Source organism: Desmodus rotundus, chromosome 6 (genome assembly GCF_022682495.2).
Source record: "Desmodus rotundus isolate HL8 chromosome 6, HLdesRot8A.1, whole genome shotgun sequence".
Taxonomy (NCBI): domain Eukaryota; kingdom Metazoa; phylum Chordata; class Mammalia; order Chiroptera; family Phyllostomidae; genus Desmodus; species Desmodus rotundus.
This window is the reverse complement of record NC_071392.1, coordinates 77,066,814-77,088,237: the sequence shown is the minus strand read 5'-3', so window position 1 is coordinate 77,088,237 and position 21,424 is coordinate 77,066,814. Positions and strand designations below refer to the sequence as shown.

General features: G+C 35.1%; 1 protein-coding gene across 12 annotated transcripts in view; it reads right to left on the bottom strand.

The window, feature by feature from the left end:
* Nucleotides 1–21,424, bottom strand: part of MKLN1 (muskelin 1) — a 322,457-nt gene that overhangs the window by 131,170 nt on the left and 169,863 nt on the right. The window contains exon 1 of one of the 12 annotated variants that reach the window (XM_045191091.3): nt 2,874–2,962. The exons of 10 other annotated variants lie outside the window; for them this stretch is intronic. The gene's annotated coding sequence lies outside the window, so the exon portion shown is untranslated. Of the gene's footprint in view, nt 1–2,873; nt 2,963–21,424 lie in introns of those variants that run through there. One more of the 12 variants, XM_045191088.2, reaches the window with a different exon arrangement.

Genomic DNA, 21,424 nt, shown 5'->3' with positions numbered 1-21,424 from the left:
AAAAAAAAAATCAATGAAGCTGAAATAGGAAAAGAGAGAAAAGTATCAATGAAATCAAAACCTGGATGATTCAAAAGACCAATAAAACTGACAAACTTCTAACTACAAAATAAAGGAAAAAGAGAAATTACTAATATTAGAAATGAAAGGAGTACCACAACTGACTACTGGATAGTAATAAAAGAATATTATAAACAACTCTATTTCCACAAAATTGTAAAAGATGAAATAGACCAATTCCTTAATAGACACAAACTACCAACACAGAGGGAGAAAGAGGATCTTCTGAATAGGCCAATAACTATTAATAAAATGGAATTAATAATTAATAAGCTTCCAAAAAAGAAAGTAACAGGTACAAATGGTTTCACTGGTGAGTTTCCCAAAAGCACAGGAATACTTCCTAACTCTGAGGCCCATTATACAAATACCAAAACCAGATAAAGACATTACAATAAAGAACCCCCCCCCCCAGTCCAATATCTCTATGAATACAGATGCAAAAATCCTCTCAACAAAATATTAGCAAATCGAATCTAACAATGTATATAATATTTACACACATGATCAAATAGGACTTATTACAAGTATGCAAAAATATTTCAACATTCAAAAATAAATTAATAAAACCCATCATATTAACATCACATTCAAAAAGTATATGATATCAATAGATGCAGAAGAAAAGCATTTCACGAAACCCAAGAGACACTCATAATTTAAAATCTCAGCTAACTAAAAGTAGGGGGGATCTTACTCAAATTGATACAAAACATCTACAAAACATATACGGCAAACATAACAGTGAGAAATCAGATACTTTGCCCCTAATACTAGGAACAAAGCACTCCCATTCAGCATCATACTGAAAGTTCTAGCTAAAACAGTAAGAATGAAAAGGGAAATAAAAGGTATCCAGATTAAAAAGAAACAAAACTGGCATTGTTCACAGATGGCATGTTTCTCTATGTAGAAAATCCAAAAGAATCTGTAAAAACTCTCCTGAAACTAATAAATAATTATAGCAAGATTGCAGGGCATATGGTTAATATACAAAAATCAACTGCTTTCCTATATACCAGTGAAGAACAATTAGAATTTGAAAGTAAAACATATATCATTTATATTAGCACCTAAAAAAAATGAAGTACTTAAGACAAAATCTAGGGGAGAAAAGGCAGACAACTGTAATTGAATAACAATAAAAATTTTTTTTAAAAAGACTAAATCTAATGAAATATGTACAACATCTACATAAGGAAAACTACAACCTCTTACAAAAGAAATCAAAGAAAAATCTAAATAAATAATGGAGAGATATTTCGTGTTCATGGATACAGGGCCCAATATTGTTAAAATACCAAGTTCATTCCAACTTGATCTACACATTCTTCCCAGTCCCAAACAAATCCTAGCAAGCTATTTTGTATTTTCTAATTCATGTAAATTTTTCTAAAGTTTATACAAAAAGACCAAAAGACAGAACAGCCACCACAACACAGAAGCATAGAGTTGGAGAACTGACGGTAGCTGCCTTCAAGACCTACTAAGAGCTACAGTAATCAAGACAGTGTGGCAAAAGAATACACAGATCAATGAAATAAGAATACAGAGTCCAGAAACAGACCCAAACATGGTGAACAAACAAAAAATAAAGACCTTACATCTTTCACAAAAATTAACTCAAAATGGATCTTAGACCTAATAATAAAACATAACGATAAAGCTGCTAAAAAATAACACTGGAGAAAATCAAAGTGACTTGGGTTTGATGATGACTTTTTAAGTAAAACACCAAAGGCAAAATCCATGCAAGAAAAAAATGATAAGTTGGACTTTATTAAAGTCCTTCTGCTCTGAAACAAGCACAGATGGGGAGAAATTATTTTCAAAACACATATATGATAAAGGCCTGTATCCAAAATATACAACAAACTCTTAAAACTGAAAAATAACAACCCTGTTTTAAGACAGACAAGAGATGTTCAGACACCCGACCTAACAAAATATTAGATGAAAAATAAACATATGAAAAGACAGTCAATATACTATGTTATTAGAGAACTGCAAGTCAACAGTAATGAGATACCATTACACACCGAATGGAATGGCTAAAATAACAAAAATGACAGTACCAAATACAATTGAAGTTGCAAAGCAACAGGAACACTCACTCATTCACTGCTGGCAGAAATGCCAAATGGTATAGTGACTTTGGAAGACAATTTGGCAGTTCCTTACAAAGCTACACAAAATCTTACCATAAAACCCAGCAATCATATTCCTAGGTATTTACTCAATTGCGTTGGAAAAATGTCAATACCAAAACCTTCACATGAATGTTTACAGCAGCTTTTACTCATATGGCCCCAAACTGAAAGCAATCAAATGTCCTTCAATAGGTGAATGGATAAACTGTGGTACATCCAAACAATAGGGTATTATTCAGAGATAAAAAGAAATAAGCCATCAAACCATAAAAAGTTATGAAGGAAGCTTAAATGAATATTGCTAATTGAAAAAATTAAATGACAATCTGGAAAAGGCAAAACTATACACATGAAAAAGAACAGTATCTGCTGAAATTTCAGGAGGAGAAGGGAAAAATGAATAGGTGAAGCACAGAGTATTTTTAGGATGGAAAAACTATTCTGTATGGTTCTGGAATGATGAATATATAATATTCTGCATTTGTCAAACCTATGGAACTTGACAACACCAAGAATAAATCTCATGCATGCAAATTAAAAAACAAACAAACAAACAGGAGATTAGAGGCTTCCAGGAAAGAATGCAAACTGTGACAAGACAATCTGACTGTATTACAAATGTAAGAAACAACCTCACCAAAAGCAATGGGAAAAGGTCCTTACCTAACTCATTTTGTAAATGTAGTACGTGAAAGGCCAAAACTTGCACCATCTGCTGAGCAGGGCTATGACCTTATTAAATATGATTGCCATTTTAGTCTTCTGAGCTTATGTCCCCAGGACTGGAAAATTACTGGAAGAGCAAGAGAACATGACTAACCACACCCCACAGCCACAGGCGAAAAAAGATAACACTGGAGCAAACTGCAGCTTCCGAAACCTCCGGTGTGGCAACAGCCCTAACAGCCTCTTGGCCATACAACAGAAACCACCCCCCCTTCACCCTTTATAATCCAATAAAAGCTAAAAACTCCAACCCCTCACAGCCAGTGTAATTCTCCACACCTGGTTCCTTTTCACTCTTGGAAAGTGAATAAAACTTTGCTCTCTGTATTTCCTCTCTTTGTGAATGCTTTCACACCCAGCATCAACAGTCACCCTAATAGTATGTAAGACTAAAGGCAAAAGGAATTGCAGGTGAGCACCTTCCTCCAATCAATCAAATTGAGTCCCACAGGGTACAGAGCAACAATTCTGATACTGCCACACACACATATATTGGGACTGAACAATTAAGTAAATGTTTGGCAAATGGTTAAAGCCAGCTTTCTCACTTATTGTGGATATTCACAGACCCAGCAACACAGGAGGAACCTAGAATTATCAATTAATCGATTACAGTAGGAATCATCAGTAGGAATTCATATTTAACTTCATTGCGAGTGGTTACATACAGAAATATTTATAGATATGTGTATTTATATATAGGTTACTATACATACATATATATTTTTTGATTTATCAGTTGGGAGGTAATGAAAAAAACAAGCAAGTAGCACACCTATACCCAAATCTTGATTTCTGATGTCACTTCCAATAAAACAAACCAGAGCTTCATGAAGAAATGGGGCAGGAGTCTAGAATGAATGAAATGAGTCTGAGAGGAGTCTAGAGCATCTTGTAGAACCAGAAAACAAACAAGTGCTTAAAAAAAAATCCATTGATGGGGGTTATGTCAAAGGCACACAAGAATCAACTTGTGCACAACCAAGTTTGATTGTCAACTTGTGTGACAATCAAATTGTCACAACCAAGAGGAACCTAGGAAACATGACAACAATATGTCACATAGTATCCTGAAATAGAAAAAGTACATTAGGTAAAAACTAAGGAGATCTGAATAAACTATGGACTATAGTTAATAATGTATCAATGTTGGTTAATTAATTGCAACAAATACATCATAATAATATAATATACATGTTAACATAAGGACAAACTATTGAGGAATATATGGGAATTCCACACCATCTACTCAATAGTTCTGTAAATCTAAAACTGCTAAAAAGTAACTCTATAGTTAAAAAGAGAAAATGACAAAATACATGTTAGAGAGAAAATGAAAAACTACCTCTTCTTACAGACCATAAGATTATGTATCTTATACAAACGGTTTGGTGCAGAAAACACCAAAGAATCAATGAAAAAATCCTACAAAGAGAATTTAGTTTGAAAAAACGGTATCGAGATAGACTACAGAAATTAGAGCCTCAAGCATAAAAGCAAAAAGTAATTAGAAGATATAAAAATGAAAGAAAGACCCCAATTACAATGGAAACAAAATAAATTAGATATAAACTTTTAAAATGTTAAAAAATATTCTAAAATCAAGCCCCATCATTATGAGGAGGGCAATTCTCTCCACATTAACTTATACATTTCATTTTTCCCAAAATTAGTAAGTTTTTTCCCTGAAACTAGCCAAAAATAAAAGTGATGTAATTCACACAAATAATAGTTTACATTAAAAAAGTAAATGAGCCCACAAAACCTGAAAAAGAGCAAAAGAATAATAAGGAGGAACTAGACCCTACTAGACCCAGATGTTAAAGAATATTATAATGTCTCATTATAATTAAAACAGTGGGGAATTTATTCATGAACAGACATTTGTGAACCAAATAAAACAATTAAAATAGAAATTTATAAAATTCAATAAATGATCCAGACAGCACCATTAAATTGATGGGGAAAGTATGGAATTTATTCAATATAATAAATGATGTTGATACAACTGAATTGCCATTTAGAAACAAGATTAGACTTATACCTCATACTGTATACCATGTTAAATTCCAAAATGATCAGTTATGGTCAAGATGGAGGCAAAGGGGAACACGCTTCGCCTCCATGCATAACTACAACAAAAATTACAACTAGACTATAAAACAAATTTCACCCAGATTCATCAGAAAATCGAGCAGTATGGAAGTCAAACGACCAAGAATTTAAATAAACCACATTCATCCAGATGGGTAAGAGGGGCAGAGACACAGAGAGGCGCAGAGAGGCAGTAGAGTGGATGGTCCCACATTCGTGTGTGGTAGATAAAAATTGGGAGGGATACCTTGGGAGCAACGGATAACTCTGGAGTGAGTGATCACAGCCCCATATCAGACCACACAGCCCAGAGTTCCAGTGCCAGAAAGATAAGTCTGCATAACTTCAGGCTGTAAAAACCAGTGGGGGGTGAGGAGGTGGAAGAAACTGCAGGTTTCTCAGGAGACTCCTCTTAAAAAACCTGCAAAGGTCTCAGGGCTTACAGAGACCCACCCCTTCTAACCTGTGAAATAATAAATGTATATTGTTCAAAGCTTCTAAGTTTGTGATAATTTGTTATGGAGCAATTGCCTTTTCTTGATGCATATGGAAATATTTAAGAATGAAATAATCTTGTATTCATTTTATATTCATCTTAAAATATATCAGAAGAAAGAAAAAGAGGTGAGTGCAAATAGATTTTTTTAAGTCACGCAAAATGTTGATAGTTGTGGAAGGTCGGAATATTATTATTCGTTTTTCTCTATTGCTGGGTATGCTTGGAAATGTTCATTAAAAGGTTTTTTCAAAATATGAATTAGTGAAGTAATGGTGACAGCAAACACACCGTTCTTGGGAGTTTAGCTATATAGGGAAATAGATAAATGGGGCATGTGAGATTAAGGCAAAGTTTTTAAAGACTAACAAAAGTTGGTCTAATCGGCATTGAATTAGGGCAGGAATAGGAACCAAATGCTGGATAACGTAGGAAAGAAGAGATAACTGAATGAAGAAATACGGAATAGGATCCAATTATAAGTGAAAGAACTAATCCAAAATGATCTCTCTCATTTTAACAAAAAGATGGAGAAAATTAAACACAGATAAATTTCATAATGCTTAAGTGTAACCTGGACATACAGCGATATCACTTTTATTGACAAAAAAAAATTACATTAATAAAATCTAAAATTTGTCATATTGCTAATATACTCTAGTCACATAGAAAATATGGATGGATATATTAAGATGTGGATTCTAAATCTGGCTCTAATGCTTACATAATAAATGACCCTGATTAAGCTATTACACTCTTACTGGACTAAGTTTCTACATTTCAAAATTAATACCTACACTACACTCTGAAGAGTCCTTGTTGAAAATTACAGATGTCAATGGCCTCGCAAACAGTAGGCATCTGCTTATGAACATCCAGAGCAAAACTCAAGTCACCTCATTATTATCAAGCACTTGAAATGTTTGCGCCTGAAGCAATCATCTCCAAGGATTCAAAGCACGTTGGGATCAAATACTTATGTGTACACATTCTACACAAATAAAATACAGCAACCACTGGGGGGGGGGGGGGGAAATGGCAACAAAATAAACAAACAGTGCCATATGGAATGGTAAGACAGGAAGCTCTCACTAGCCAAAAATCAAAAAGCTGGCTGATGTGGTTTGGGGTCTCCAAAAATCAGAAAAATCTGCTGAGACAGTCACATAAAAATAGTCCTCATTTACTGAGTATCTCAGAGGGCTTGAATCATAATCTTCTCTGAAAATAAACAACCAACCCTTCAGAGTATATTTCAAAAGTAAAATTTGCCCTTTTCTACCTAAAGCAAAGACCATTAAAGTTGGACATGATCTGGAAAAGGTTGCTTAACATGTACATTCTTCAAACCTCAGACAAAATAACAATTTATACACAGAGGAATTAGAGAGATTTAAGATATCAAACTCTTTCCAAGCACCCTCAAAGACTTCATTTATATGTAATGAGTTATATGAAAATAATCACGATCACCTTCTTACTAAACCAAGTTCTCAAAATATCTTTTTTGGTCAAATTACCTTAATTTGAGTGACCATATGTGTAATGGGAGGTAGGGGAGTACATTTATTTCAAAAACTATTCTGTAATATCAACATCTTGCAATTATCCTGTGCCAAAAAGGCCTTAAGCATCTAATCCTCTCATTTTGTATGAAAATAAATAAAAGACTACAGAAACTCAATGACTGATCCAAAATTACCAATTGGTGGCAGAACTGAGTTAGAGCCCAAGTCTCCTTGTCCTTGTTCACTTGACGCAGATCCCGCAGGCCGGGATCCAGTATTGTGGTTGCAATATACAAATACACATGGACTACAGAAATCCTGTGGAGGAAAAGGGACGGTGGGGCCATTCTCTCAAGAGGAGAGCGCCCTGACCACCGCCTTGACAGACTTTTATTGTTTTTCTAGGCTCCTTACATCAAAGATGGTCCTCATTTACTATGCATAGGTTTGTTTTGGGTGGTTATCTTTTGCAGACAAAGGAGAGGATGTCACTGAATACATCAAAGAAGGATATTTGCAATGTAAAGGGAGAAATGGTCAAAAGGGGGTTATGTTCATACCTGGAAGGTCTAGCTCAGATTTTAGGAAGATAATGATACTCAGTAAACATTTGCTGCCTCAGGGTGAGGGAGTTTTAGCAAGAGCAAGTCTCATAGCAGTCTAGGTACAATGCAGGCCTGATTTCCCACTGGAGAAACTATCCATGGACGTGGGTCCTGCCAGCCAACCTCGCTCCCCACTGGCTTTTCCAAGTGGGGGCTGAGCCACATTTCCCACGCTTGGAACAGTTCCCCACATTCACTGTTCTCCCAATACTACACTGTTTTGATTTTTTAAAATATTTTCCTTTGTATCGAATCTATCCCCCACAGTTTAATGCAATCATTTAAATTGTACCTATGTGAGAGGGCAAACGATTATTAATTAATCCAAATCTGTTCATTTTGTGAGAATTCTCCCCTTATCTTCTTAACAGGTATCTTCCACCAAAGCCTTAAGTCCTATGGCACAGCATTTTTCAAACAGTGTTCCTCAAAGATACTCCAAAGGATCTACATGCATTTAACTACTCTTAAAACTATTTCAAAAATTCAGCAGTATTACAGACTAAATATTACCACAATGGATATCACCTGCCACACACACAAAAAAGCCCCAAAAACCTTGTTTACCTTGTTTTTGTGCTAGCTTTGGAGTAAAGTTTCTTCTGACATATCTCTATCAATATGAACTTTTCAAAATATGTCACCAATTTATTTGGTTGTAATTGTATGCTGGACTTTTAAAAATTAAGTTCTACATATGTCTGTTCATGTAAAATTCACAATTCACAACCATAACATAATAGTTGGATAAGGCCCAGGACTGTTTGGTTTTAATATTATCCTCAAAGATTAATAGGATATGTCATATGGCAAGTCACATTATAGATCACTATAGCATAGAATATAAATTTGAAGTGCTTTACTGACTTTTTAAATTATTATATAGAATGAGCAACTTGACAATAGAACTTTGAAAACAAGTTTATTACAGATAATCAATTTTTCTTAATCAACTTTCAGACAACTCACACTTATGTACCTTATACACTTATTGCTCTCAGCCTTTCCTTTACCAAATTAAGAATGTTCATCAATTGATAAACCAATAGTTTAAGCTACTGGGTCAGCCAAGATCCTACATGCCAACATGCCCCACATGCCAGCCAACATGTTTCCAAAGCACTGCCATCTTTATAGTTCAGTGTCCATTTTTAGAATTTTTAAAATATTTTATCACAGTTCTATTATTTTATAAGAAGGAACAGAAAGTGAAAATTTAAAAGCCAAGTGGTAATACTAATTCAACTGAATATTGGGTATCATCAGGAGATCCAAAAGAAGAAACCTTCAGACACTAAGCAGTCTTAACCAGCTTATATATAAATGAAACACTAAGAAAACAGTTAAAAGATCACATCAGAAGCTAAAGTATAGGTGTGCCAACTAGGGATTTATTCACTCTCACTTCCAAATTAATCCTTTTTGCCCACTCTTTGAAAATGAATTTGGGCTCTTTAAGTATTTTTCCTTTGCCAGCTGGCACAAGCTCAGCTTTGTCAGCAGAGGGGGCAGGAGAGTCACCTCAGGAAATAAGGGGTGTTTTTGCTCCCTTGTTCAGGTATGCTTGCCCAGAATACTCCTGAACTACAGATATTTCTATAGCATCCTGCTCCTGCAGCATATACAGCTTCCTCAAAGTGTTCATGTGAGCAACTTTTCTAGCACCAGGCTCCTACATCAGAATGTATACTACTCATGGGTATATTTTCAGTCTCTTCACAGTTAGCATGCCTTTTCAAATTAATGTCTTCAATCTTTCTTCACTCAAGAGAAATTTTCCTCTATTTTTTTATTTCTGCCTTCTCTATTTTTTCCGACATCTTTCTAGGCCTAGTATTAGGTAAAAAGTGCAGGGATGCTACATATTGTTGCACAGGTTGCACTTTGCACAGGAAGAATCCACTGAGTAAAAGCTGAAATCCAGCCTGTGTCCCACTTAACCAAGTCCTACATTCTCCCTTGTCAAAAAGCATCATCTGTTCATTAAGCCATATGTCATGAAAATGAGAAACTGGACTTTCTGAATCAAGGCTAGCTACCATATCTAAACTTTTCACTAATATTTTCCTTATCTTTTTCTATGTGTATGTATCTAACTATAGGAAAAATAGATGTAATATGTCTAGAACTATATAAAAATTTTTATTTTTGTGAAACTTCATCATAAATCTAGCATTTGATGCCTAGGCCCCCCAAATAGATTATTTTATGACCTAGGGGCATCAGGACTTTTAAAAGCTCCCCAAATTATCTGAATGTGCAAACAAGATTGAGATCTACTGCTATCACTTAATGGTACTCAAGCTTTTTTGCTCAAATACTCCCTGAAATAATTTTGAAAATCTATGCATATTCTCCCCATTTTTAAATTGACAACTAAAAATATTCATAGCTTATAAATGTAAAAGTTGTATTCTTGTGTATTCTAAATATTGTCATTTCTAATAAAACTGTTGTATATGTTCTTTCAAAAGTATCAATAAAATAAAGATACCATCATCTATTTTTAAAAATGTATAGGCGCTTCCTATACGTTCAAAAATTTGTTTTATTCTTGTTTTTCCTTAAACTTACCCCACAGAATTTTAACTAATTTAATATTCTTTTATGCTGAAGGGTCGTTTCTTTTTCATTGTATATGACTTTTCTGGGGAAACAAGAGGAGTAGAATTTAAATATTTTTTGGTTTTGACCATAAGATTCTAAGCAATTAAAAAATTTTCTTCCAGATACTATTATCAATATCATAAGTACACTGTGGACCAAAACAATATAAACATATGTAACAAACTTTGACAGATAATAATTATAGAATAAAATGGCATTAAAATGATTCTCAAAGAGATATGGGCAAAACTTTTTAAAAAAATAATTATTTCATATAGATGAATATCACTATCATAATGGTGTCAGCATGAAGTCTATACCTATCTCATTTTTATAAATATACATTGAAAACCTCACTCTCATAAATAAATACATGGGAATGGAAGGAATTTTAGTACTGTTACTCAATTTTTTGGCTACCTTCTGAATTATATGCAAAAAATAACATCAGCTATTATTAAAAATTATTTTTTATAATCTATCGACAGACAAGTTGATTATATCCTCCTTTTGTTTGAAAGAACTGAGAACCATCTATTGTGAAAAAGGAGTTTTCTTTTTTTAGACATTCCCTTTCTCAACTTCAATACCAACAACTTTCAGATTTGTCCCTTTTTGCCGAAGTTTTTACCCTCCACAGAACAGATGATCAGCACGAAGGACTCTTGTAGTCATGAAATAGAAAGTATTAAAATGGCCAGAAGCCCTCAATGTGCAGATAAATCACCTGAGGTTCTTATTAAAAATCCACATTATGACTCAGTAAATCTGGGGTGGATCTGAGAGTCTGCATTTTTTTTTAAATCCTCACCTGAGGACATGCTTATTGATTTCAGAAAGACGGAGAGAGAAAGGGAAAAAAACACTGATATGAGGGGGAAACACCGACTGGTTGCCTCTCACACACGCCCCAACTGGGATGGAACCTGCAACCCAAGTATCTGTCCTGACTGGGAATCAAACCAGTGATCTTTCAGTTTATGGGATGACTCTCCAACCAACTGAGCCACACCAGCTAGGGCTGAGATTCTGCATTTCTAAAAAAGCACCTAGTAATGACAGTGTTGCTGGTGAGTGGACCACACTCCTGAATAGAAAGGCCCTAAACCACAGGCAGTTTCCCAGGCAGATCAATTTTTAGGAGCAGTTACACAAGAATAATAAAATATAGTAAACTGAATCCCTTACAAAACTATTTTTGCCTATATACATCTTGGAATGTCTACATGTACTGCCAGGGATAAGCATGCCCCAATTTGAAGATTTCTAATCAAAATGAGCCACTAAAAACTGAAACTGTTGGGTCTTAACAATGTTTAAATTTTTAAATTCTAAACCATAGATTTTATTCATATCTCTTCTCTATTTAAAATCCTTTCAAGGCTCCTCACTTCCCAAAAAGTAAATTAAAACACGCTAACACAGGATGTAAGATCCTTTATAATTTGTTTATTATCAAACAAGCAAATCATACATATATACACGCCTCTATTTTTTTCTTGCTTAAAAGTAACATTTATTTGTTAAAATGAAAAAAAAATTAAAACCTTGGGCAACACCAAACAAAAAGTCATTAAAAAAATAAAAATCGACACAATAACTACAACCCAGAGATAATCACTATTAAGACTGGTAAATTTTCTTACAACTTTTCCATATGCACAAGCATACAAATGGGGAGGTGGGAGAGAAAGAGACATTTTAAAGATCACTAGGATCAAACCATTTAATCAGGGTTTTTTTTGTCCTGTTGTTTCTTCTTAATATGCCATTATATCTGAAGCATTTTCTCTACAGCACTTAAAAATTCTAAAACTTACCATTTTAATAGAAGCCTAATAGCCCATCATAATTCAACAACATCCCCAAAAGCACTGTTCCATTATGTCCAGTAAATCTCAAAACAAATCTAAAGGCAAATCAAAACAAATCAAAACAAATCTAAAATCTAAAGGATATTATGTTCCATTATATCCTTTAGCAAATATCTCTATCAATATTAGATATTTGCTAAAGGACTAATTTGCAATCCGTGTAATATATTTTAGATTATAAAAATAAGCACTGCCCTAACTGCTCTGAAAAAACAAAACAAAAACAAAAACAGGTTAGAGTACCATAACATTTTTCAAAATATCTTACTTGATTTCCTTAAAGGAATGAAATAAAATTCAAAGAGTTTTGCTTTCATTATACTTAAATATTTTGCACAAAGAATGGCAAGTCTCCTAAATGCATTTGTGATAAGTGAATGCTTATTTCTCCTAACGTGTAATCATAAAGGAAGTATAAATAAATAGAGGAGTTCACTGACAATTATGGGCAGATTAAATATTAATTGTGCAGAGGTAAAGATGGCAAGTGACTCTGGAACACTAACACCAAGCTGCCTTCAGTAAAGAGTAGTAACTTTTGTAACTTTGTAAAACTATGAAATAAACCTGAACAAAACTAAAAAGACTTAATTAAAGCATTAATAAGTGGTGAATTTGGAGAAATATGGGCAGGAATACCAGTCCACATATGTAAAGTCTAAGGAAGAAGTACCTGACCAATGATACAGGCTGTATCAAGTGCCCTGTATATAACTATTTGGGAAATGTCTACCTCCAATTATCACCCTGGTTCCGATATGCTATACTAACCAAACAAGTTCCAAATGTTAATGTAATTTTCTAAATAGGAGTTGCCGAATATGCACAAGGGTATGGATAAATTCCTGTATGAAAAAAAAAAAATTGAAGAATGGTAAAATAAATTAGATACTGAATATAAAGGAAGGCATACAGCTCATTTAACTCTTCAAAGAAGTCTCTCCTCAAGCCCTAACCAACAAGCTCCATCCTCTGAATCTCACTTATAATTTCCGTAGCATTTTACTGCTTTTATTACTCATCCGAACTTAGCTTTTGCTACCTTCTCTATTGGATTATTATATATAGCAACAGTTCATCACCAGAGATTCTTTCTTATACATTCAAATAGGTCTGCCTATGATCCAGGAGTTAGTAGGCACCCAATAATTTGTTTATGATAAAAATGGCCAAATATGTGAAAAGCCACAATTGCAACTTGAATACCACAATATAAGTAAAAATATAGATTAAAACCAAACTTTTTCTTTAACCTGTTACCCCATAGTAGCATTTTAGGTTGTGGAAAATGAAGACTGATAGATGTCAAAGACTTAAACTTTCAGACCTAGAGCTATGAATTTTCTAATCAGCTGAAATTCTCTTAAGTTCTGGAAGAAACTAGTCTTATTCTATCAAACTAGAAGTTGTTTTCAGCTCTTTTAAAACCTATGCCTCAGTTTCTTTAAGGAAAAAATTTATAAGCAACTTAAGTTTCACAAGTATCTTCCATTCAGAATTTCACATGTAAACAAACTATATAAATTTTAAGGAAAAAACATACCAATTTTCAACTAACATCCCCAACACAAACTGCTTAGCAAAATATATGTGAACCTATGTATGTGTATGTGTGTACATACACACACTGATATCCTAAAATATAAAGACATGTTAAAAGGTAAAGACATGGGACTGTGGGAGGCCATTAAACAGACATGAGCAGAGCAAGGAACCATAGGCCAGGTATGGAAAGTCACTGGGGCACAAAGCCCCAGGTACCTAGCAAAGGGCAAAACAGGGTAGGACCTCACCCCCAGAGCAACCTTCCCTCCCATAACATATTACTAGTCAAGTGGTTTAGACCCCCTGACCTTTCATATTGCTGGTAATGCGGTTCAGATCCTCACCTGATCTTTCCTCCTCGGGCATGTTGCTAGTCATGTGGGTTAGAGGGGAAGTAAAGAGGTGACCAGATAATACAGCCCTTAAGCATTAAGCCCCCAGGACAAGGAGGTCCCATATCAAATATTAATACATCTAGGCCTCAGTAGTGTTTCAGCTCCAGGCCCACAAAAGCAGCGAAACCAGACAAGGGACACCATGGCTGACAGCAGGACCAGCTGCAATGACTAATGTTACCCCTTGCCCTGATGCCAACCAATCAGTAGAGACCATGACCCTGAAAGGGCACCCCTGGAAAGCTGATGAATATTCTATTGGGATTCTCTCCTGAGACCTCCAGATAAATATCCTTAAAACAAAGGACCCAGTGTGGATCTCTCTATGGAGCGTTCCCATGCCTTTCCCTCCCCCCCACTCCCTAGACATGCTTCTCTTGCCTCGCTTTCTCCTAAGCTCCAAGGCCCCTTCTTTTGCCTCTGTAACTTGTTTCCTGAAGCCCATTCTATGGCTCATTTCTTTTATCTCTATGCCTCCCTAAATAAACTTTCTCTAATAGTTTTTGAGTCTTGGCTATGAATTCTTTCTTAACCAGAATTCAAGTACTGAGGCTGCTGAACTGACGTCCCATCTGACACCACCAGGCTAACATCTAGTGCTGTTTTCACCCCCACCAACAGAACCAATCCATATACATGCATTCTAAAAAAAATAAATAAAGATAAAGGACTAGCTAAACCGTCACAGGAAGTTCTCAGAGCAATAGACTTGAAGTCAAGCAATTTGCCACCTAATTCCAGATGGTCACTTTCCTACCTGGCTTCAAGTCATGTGCACTAATCAGTTTGTTGACACTACTTCAATAACAAAAAAATTAACAGCCTGGCAGTTCTTCAAACCATTAAACACAGACTTACCATAGGATCCAGGAACTCTATTCCTGGGCATTTATCCAAGAGAAATGTAAACATACAGCCACACAAAAACTTGTACACAAATGTTTATAGTAGCATTATTCATAATAGCCAAAAAGTGAATACAACCCAAATGCCGGTCTACTAATGAATGAACAAAATGTGGTATATAGATAAAATAGAATATTAGCAGTTATAAAAAGGGTGTAGAACTCATACATGCTACAACATGAATGAGCCTTGAAAACAGTATATTAAGTGAAGAAGCCAATCACAAAAGACTACATATTATATTATTTCATTTATAGTAAGTGCTTAGAATAAACAAATCTATAGAGATAGAAAGTAGACTAGTGGTTGCTTAGGGATAGGAAAGTAAGTAGATGGGGGGGTCACAGTTTTCTTTCTGAGATTATAAAAATGCTCTGACACTGACTGCAGTGATGAACATACATATTCTGTGAATATATTAAAAACCACTGAATTATATGCTTTAAGTATTTGAATTGTGTGACATGTGAATTACCAAAATGTTGTTATATAAAAGAGTCAATTAACAAATACTTATATTCAAAGAACTGGAGGAAATCATCCCTATCCTAAAATTATTCAAAGTATTGGTAATATGCTCTTCAAATAATTAAAAGCTACTACGCAAATTTGTTTGTAATATACTGAGTTTTACAATTTTCAAGGTCTGAATAGAAATAATGCCTATAAGAATTAAAAATAACTTCATAAGAAAAACTTTTTAAAACATCAAGACAAATAGAAGCTTTCTTAGGTTTCCAAGTCCGTCCAAATAGCACACTCCCTTTTGCCCCCAAGATAACCAACTTCATTTAAAATATTCTCATAAATTTCTGAAAACCATGAAAAACACAAAGATTTACAACATGAGTTTAAAACTTACTAATTATTTGACATTTTGAACATGCCCAAACTTCCATTAAAAGGAAAAAAGTAGTCAAAATGCCTAATTAATTCACTCATTTACTAATTCAATAAACATTATGCTGGACTACAATGATATAAGGGGAAATAATTCCATAGCTCCTGTGGCACCTGTGGTCTAGTTGGAGGGGGATAGCTTTTAATCAAGTAATCATACACATAAATGTACATCTGTATGAAAGCATTTAACTCTTGCAGCAGGGGAAGGGATGCCAGACACACTGGAGGGACAGGCTAAGACAGGGTTTCCTGAAAAGGAACATTTTAGCTGACAGCTGAAGAATAAGTAGAAGTTAGGTTTTATGGCTCTTCTGATCAAACTACTTAAATCAAAAGGGAAAGGAATAAAGACGGCAATGAGAAGAAGGGGATAAGGGACATATCCAAGGATGCTTAAAATAATTTAGGATTGCTATTTATACAAAACAACATGCCTTAACAATAAATACATAGGTGATGACTATAATAAATACCAATCATGCCAAAGGAATGTAAGGAAAATTTAAAACTACTAAACACTAACAATATTTACAAACCAGCAAATTTATTAATACATTAGACCCAAGTACCTTCCTTCTAAATACTGTTGTAACATAAATATAATATTTCCATGAAAATTCTAGTAAAAAAGTAGATAATACAAAAATCACATTAATAGGAAGGAAAAATAAGTACATGCTTTCCGCAAAGATTAAATTCCCAATTTTTGGACTTTATAAATAAGTCTCAAAAGCAACTCATGAATCAACAAAACCAGAGAATTAAAACCTTATTTTAATTCTCTGTCAATAAGTACTTAAAACAATTGCTAACAAATGATGTTATGTTTATTCCATAATTTTTCCCAACAGATACTAGGAATGAGCAGGTAAAAATATCAAAAGGCAAAACGAAGAAAAATACTGAGCAAAGAAATATGCAACTCAAATGTTAAATTATTGCATTAATATAATCATGAGGAATTCATAATCTGCAAGGCATGGTAGTCTATCTCATAAGAACTAAACAGTTTTCTGCTTCTTGTTATGACAGAGTAACCTGGAACAGAACACCATTCCCTCTTAGAACTAGAAAGGCTGTATAACATAGAAGGTATCAGAGACTTTCTCAGAAGCGAAGACTGCAATGCCAAAAAACTCATTAAAGGGAGCTCCACATTCTTTGCAGCTTTCTCCCTCTCAGCTCATTCATCTATTTCTTTAATGGCACAGAGAAAGGGACTCAGAAACCAGGAAAGAACAGCCACTAAAGGGCAGAAAAGTCAGCAGCACTTTTAGTAATTTCATGGAGCCAAAGAAACAAAACTTGGTAGCTGGATCTCGCCACAAGATCCAGAGCCTAAGAAGTCAAGATTCCATAATGAATGGAAGCACAGAAAAACAAAGCTAACGACACTGTGTACTGATTTTCCTCTTGAGGCATTTGTGGATTCTTAAAACTTCATAGTGCAAGAGGCTAAAAAAGCCAGAAGAAAGCAAATGAAAAGCAAAGACAAGCTATTAGGATTCCCATGCTGCTGGAAAGACAAAGGCTGGAGAGGCCCATTAAAAATCCAGTTTCTCAGCGGGGTTCCCTGCAGGGTTACCAAAATTGGATAAACCACAGGTTTACAAAACCTAAATCCCAACCTCAAGTGAGCTTAGTTCTTGCCTATTAAAGTGATCTACCTCTATTCTATCTGCCTACCAGAAGGTGATGATGATGATGATGATGATAATAATTACTAGACCAAACAAGATAGTTAACCAAAAGGAAAAAAAACATGAGAAACAGACCTACAGGTGATCCAGATATTGGGAGTTTTCAGACACAAACTTTACTAGCAGCGGTGTCCAACCCATGGCCACATGTGGCCCAGGATGACTATGAAAACGGCCGAACACAAAATCATAAATTTACTTAAAACTTTTTTTGCCCATCAGTTTTTGTTAACGTTTGTGTATTTGATGTGTGGCCCAAGACAACTGTTCCTCTTCCAGTGTGTCCCAGAGACACCAAAAGGCTGAACACCCCTGCAAGTTTAAAGTAACTTGATTGATATGCTCAAGAAAATATATGACAATATGAAGAATTTCACCAGAGAATTAGAATCTATTGTTAAAGAGAGAGGGCATGGGGGGAGGGAATATCAACTAAAAATTCTGGCACTAAAAAACAGTATAGCTGAAATCAAGAAAAAATAGATGGGATTAAAATCAGACTGGGCAAAGCTGACTAAAGAATTAGTGAGCTGGAACACAGACAACTTAAACCTATCCAGAATGGGATAAGGAAAAAAAAAAAAAAAGATAGAAAAGACCAAAAACCCTAAGGGACAAATGGGGCATGACAAAATGTATAATACAGATTTACTTGGAGTCACAGAGGGAAGGAGAAAAAGAATGGGGCAGAAACAGTATCTGAAGAATCTCAAAATGTTTTCAGAATTGGTAAAAGAATCATGCTACAGATCCAAGAGGTATCAGAAACCCCAAAGTAAATACAAAAAAAATCACTGTGATCTTAGGTGCTAAGAGCTACATCTTCAAAATTAAAATGATTTTTGAGTGACTGAAAAACAGCAAATTCAGATCACCACAAACAGCTGACATGTAACTTATCTACATGTAAAACATCACAAAGTCCCTGAATCAGACCCAAAAATAATTTATTAAAAATCCACTACATTTACCAAAAAGTCAATGCAAATAATAGAACCATTTGCCTATCAGGGGAAGAAAAATTACATAACGTAAAACCTCACAGCATTTGGTCAAGATAAAAAGTACTGCTCAGAGAAGAATCATAAGTTGGTAAGTCACAAAGATCTAAGTCCTCTGTTGGCCAGAGAGTTCGTTTGGTTTTTTCCATTAGATGGCTCTAGTAGCACTTAGTTGTCTTTAACTTCATTTGAAACAATTCTGTTAGACTGTATTGTGACAGCTGTCATATTAGCATTCATTTTTTTAAAAAAACTTATTAAAACTGGTAAATTTTTGTGTAGCCATTATAATACTGAAGATGCAAGAAAATAATGACATTTTCAGCATATTATGTTTTATTATTTCAGGAAAGGTAAAAACACAACTGAAACACACACAAAAAAGATTTGTGCAGTGTATGGAGAAGGTGCTATGACTGATCAAATGTGTCAAAAGTGGTTTGCGAAGTTTTATTATGGAGACTTCGCGCTGGATGATGCTCCACAGTCTGGTAGACCAACTGAAGTTGACAGCAATCAAATCAAGACATTAACTGAGATCAATCAACATTATATCACTTGGAAGATAGGTGACATACTCAAAATAACCTAATCAATAAAGTTAGTGGTAAAAATTAAAAATGTGTCTTCTATTTTACAGAAAAAAACCATATGGGCTTTTTAGCCAACCCATAGGAGCCAGCTCTACAGATTCTATCTCTAATCCTCCATCCACTTCATGATATTTTTCTCTACTGTGGCAATCTTGATTTTTCTAAAATTCTAAGATTACCAGACTGATAATATCATTATTTTCAGTGGCCAGTAAGGTTCCCAAACAAGGCCAGTGTCTAATCTCAGTTTAGGGAAAGGGAAAAAAAGGGAAGGGGAAGAAAAAATGTGACAGTCCCCAATGCTCTGGGTTGTAGGACCCTATGGGACTGTAAGGAATCCTCAAATTCATATGCGTTAACAACCACAGTCTATAGACCAAATAATCACACAGTGTATTCTATTTTTCAAATGTGATTCATAAATTCAAAATCCAGCCCTGGCTGGTGTAGCTCAGTGGATTGAGCACCAGACTTCGAACCAAAGGGTCGCTGGTTCAATTCCCAGTCAATGCACACGCCTGGGTTGTAGGCCAGGTCCCCAGTAGGGGTCGAGTGAGAGGAAACCACACATTGATGTTTCTTTCCCTCTCCTTCTCCCTCCCCTTCCCTGTCTAAAAATAAATAAATAAACAAACAATTTCAACAAATGGTTTTACTTTAATATTAGACCTACTTAGGAAGTGTCTTACTTAACATTACTGTCAACACCAGTAACAATACAGCTGTTGCTGCTAGGATTTCAGGACAAAGGTAAGGAAAGTCGATCCCATCTTACACTTCCTTTCATACAAAGCTGTAACATCCTTACTTGCAAATTAATAGAAGTTCAGTACCAAAAGAGTTTTACTATTGAGGTATGGCACACACAAACCCAGCAGACATAAAATTCTCTGTAACTCAAGCTCTGTAATACTCAACTACATTCCTTCAAAGGAAAAAGTTCAGATTACTCTTCCATTATAATAGTTTAGTGCTTTAAAATAAAAACTATACTGCATAAGTCAATAGACTATCATAAGCATTAGACACTGTAAATGAAAGTGTTTTAAAGTTAAATGTGCATTAGATACTAGTTTATGAATATATTTGAGAAAATTTAATAGATTTCTCCATTTCAAACAGCTGCCTTCTAACCCCAAAATTAGTGCTCTGGGGCCAGGATGATGAGACTTAAGTCAGAGTAAAGTAGCCACTCCACTAAATCTTTCCTGCCTGAAATGTACCAGTAACTCAGATGGGACTTGTGATATCCAAGTCTCACTCCTACACTAGAAGTTTAGGGAGTGAAACCCTGGAAGTAGCCTAACTCAAGACCAGGAAAATGTCTCCAGTTACTAGATCAAACAATGCCACCCAATTCCCAACTGTCTGTGATCCTAATCTGGGTATAGAAAAACGATGATTATCTTTAGGTTCAAGAATTTGTTAGCCCTGAAAATCAGACATCAGGTACCTTCGACCTCATTTCAACTCCAGCTGAGGGCTAGCATGTTTGCCTGGCTCACTCTCCAATTAAAAGTTTCAATCAGCATCGATCAGGTCAGAGCCATACAACAGCCGTCAACAGGACACACAGGCCAGACCAGACCACAGGGCACTTGGCTCCCACCACTGAACCAGATCTACTGAAGGTCTGACTGCCAACCCTTGACCTGGTGAAGAGGACAACGGCCTGGCAGTCGAGTTAAGTCTTCTAGCAACAGCTCCATTTTGAGTTTCTCAATAGATTTGACTGGAGGAAACAAATTTGAAAAAATGTGAACAACTGTTTAAATGCAGGTGGAAAACTCTGAATATGCTTCACAGATCTAGTTGCTTCATTTTTCAGTAACATAAAAATGTATTATTTGTAACTTGTTTTGTTCATAAAATCATTCTGTGTCAGTGAGCTCATGGTCCAGGACGACAACTGTCACTTTTCTCCAGGGTCTGCACAGTTCGCCGAATCAGTTTTTCTGTATTTAAAATTGGAATTAGATCTGCTCCTTCTCTCAAAAATAAGTTAAAGATAACTAAATGCTGTTGTAAAGTAGTTTCGACATTTCCGGTGGAGTTTGCTACAGAAAAACATGTAATATATTATGTATTATTGACTACATGTGCAATGGTAGTGATGCAATGGAACGCTTTTTAACATCTATTTTGGAGATTGAGACCAAGCCAGTGTTGGAAGTCAAGTTCATTAAAGTTAGACTTTTCTGTCATATCTGAGATTCTGGGCTGAGAAATTGGTCTGTGCCTATTATAAATCCACGTTCTGA